We start from the raw sequence: 2500 nt of genomic DNA, 5'->3' as shown, positions 1-2500 counted from the left end.
GTGACCAGGCCACCTTAAAAGCCGATCGTAAAAAAGACTAAGTCCCCCGGGTGACCAGGCCCCTATAAAGCCGGTCGTAAAAAAGACTAAGTCCCACGGGTGACCAGGCCCCTTAAAAGCCGATCGTAAAAAAGACTAAGTCCCACGGGTGACCAGGCCCCTTAAAAGCCGATCGTAAAAAAGACTAAGTCCCCCGGGTGACCAGGCCACCTTAAAAGCCGATCGTAAAAAAGACTAAGTCCCCCGGGTGACCAGGCCCCTTAAAAGCCGATCGTAAAAAAAGACTAAGTCCCACGGGTGACCAGGCCCCTATAAAGCCGGTCGTAAAAAAGACTAAGTCCCACGGGTGACCAGGCCACCTTAAAAGCCGATCGTAAAAAAGACTAAGTCCCCCGGGTGACCAGGCCCCTTAAAAGCCGATCGTAAAAAAGACTAAGTCCCCCGGTTGACCAGGCCTCCGAAAAGCCGGTCGTAAAAAAGCCTAAGTCCCCCGGTTGACCAGGCCTCCGAAAAGCCGGTCGTAAAAAAGACTAAGTCCCCCGGTTGACCAGGCCTCCGAAAAGCCGGTCGTAAAAAAGACTAAGTCCCACGGGTGACCAGGCCACCTTAAAAGCCGATCGTAAAAAAGACTAAGTCCCCCGGGTGACCAGGCCCCTATAAAGCCGGTCGTAAAAAAGACTAAGTCCCACGGGTGACCAGGCCACCTTAAAAGCCGATCGTAAAAAAGACTAAGTCCCACGGGTGACCAGGCCCCTATAAAGCCGATCGTAAAAAAGACTAAGTCCCACGGGTGACCAGGCCCCTTAAAAGCCGATCGTAAAAAAGACTAAGTCCCACGGGTGACCAGGCCACCTTAAAAGCCGATCGTAAAAAAGACTAAGTCCCCCGGGTGACCAGGCCCCTATAAAGCCGGTCGTAAAAAAGACTAAGTCCCACGGGTGACCAGGCCCCTTAAAAGCCGATCGTAAAAAAGACTAAGTCCCACGGGTGACCAGGCCACCTTAAAAGCCGATCGTAAAAAAGACTAAGTCCCCCGGTTGACCAGGCCTCCGAAAAGCCGATCGTAAAAAAGACTAAGTCCCACGGGTGACCAGGCCCCTATAAAGCCGATCGTAAAAAAGACTAAGTCCCCCGGGTGACCAGGCCCCTATAAAGCCGGTCGTAAAAAAGACTAAGTCCCACGGGTGACCAGGCCACCTTAAAAGCCGATCGTAAAAAAGACTAAGTCCCACGGGTGACCAGGCCCCTATAAAGCCGATCGTAAAAAAGACTAAGTCCCACGGGTGACCAGGCCCCTTAAAAGCCGATCGTAAAAAAGACTAAGTCCCACGGGTGACCAGGCCACCTTAAAAGCCGATCGTAAAAAAGACTAAGTCCCCCGGGTGACCAGGCCCCTATAAAGCCGGTCGTAAAAAAGACTAAGTCCCACGGGTGACCAGGCCCCTTAAAAGCCGATCGTAAAAAAGACTAAGTCCCCCGGTTGACCAGGCCTCCGAAAAGCCGATCGTAAAAAAGACTAAGTCCCACGGGTGACCAGGCCCCTATAAAGCCGATCGTAAAAAAGACTAAGTCCCACGGGTGACCAGGCCCCTATAAAGTGTCACGGGTGACCGGGTGGCCGGCCCGCTGGACGGCGCTGAATGGGTCTGAATAATCGGAAGGGGGCTTAAGTCTGCAGCAGGGGGCATGTCCGGAGTCCATCCCCAGGCAGGGGGCATATTTCCCGGGCAGGGAGGCCCGGATCCCCCTGTCTGAACCGAAAGCACTGCTTGCGGCCGAACCCGGAGCCGGAGGCCCTAGACGCCGCTGCTGTGGTGCTTCTCCCCTTTTCACAAGCCTGGAGGCTTGGCCCAGGCCTAGCAGGAGGCATGCAACCGGCTGAGAGCGCTCCCGGGGTCAAAAAAAGACTTTTTCGTTTTCATGGAGCTTTTAAGGGGATGAATCCACCCTGCTCAAGCCCAGGCAGAGCTCCACAGGCTGGGCTTGGATTCCAGGTTCGCTCCCTTGCAGGCACCGGGTACGGAAGTTGCGGTGGCGTATCTCCGGGTATGTGGGAGTACCGAAAGTCGAGTGGTGTGTCTGCGGGACTGTAGGATCACCGATTTCGGAGTGGTGTGGTCCAGTGTAAGTGGCAGGGCCGAAACTCGGGTGGCTTGATCCCAGGTACGTGGGCAGGCCGAGTCAGCGTTGGCGTGGTCCTGGGTACGAGGGAGAGGCCGAAACAGGGGTGGCCTCTCCCCAGGCATGTCAGAGGACGGCCAGCCTCGCAGGTGTGCGGGGGGCGCCCTCAGCACCCCGGCCTGTCCCAGGGCAGGCAGGGGAGCCCGACGGAGGGCGGCCAGCCCCGCAGGTGTGCGGGTGGCGCCCTCAGCACCCCGGCCTGTCCCAGGGCAGGCAGGGGAGCCCGACGGAGGGCGGCCAGCCCCGCAGGTGTGCGGGTGGCGCCCTCAGCACCCCGGCCTGTCCCAGGGCAGGCAGGGGAGCCCGACGGAGGGCGGCC

Source organism: Lepisosteus platostomus, unplaced genomic scaffold, assembly GCF_059453375.1.
Source record: "Lepisosteus platostomus isolate fLepPlt1 unplaced genomic scaffold, fLepPlt1.hap1 Scaffold_137_H1, whole genome shotgun sequence".
Lineage (NCBI taxonomy): Eukaryota > Metazoa > Chordata > Actinopteri > Semionotiformes > Lepisosteidae > Lepisosteus > Lepisosteus platostomus.
Note: the sequence above shows the minus strand (reverse complement) of the source record.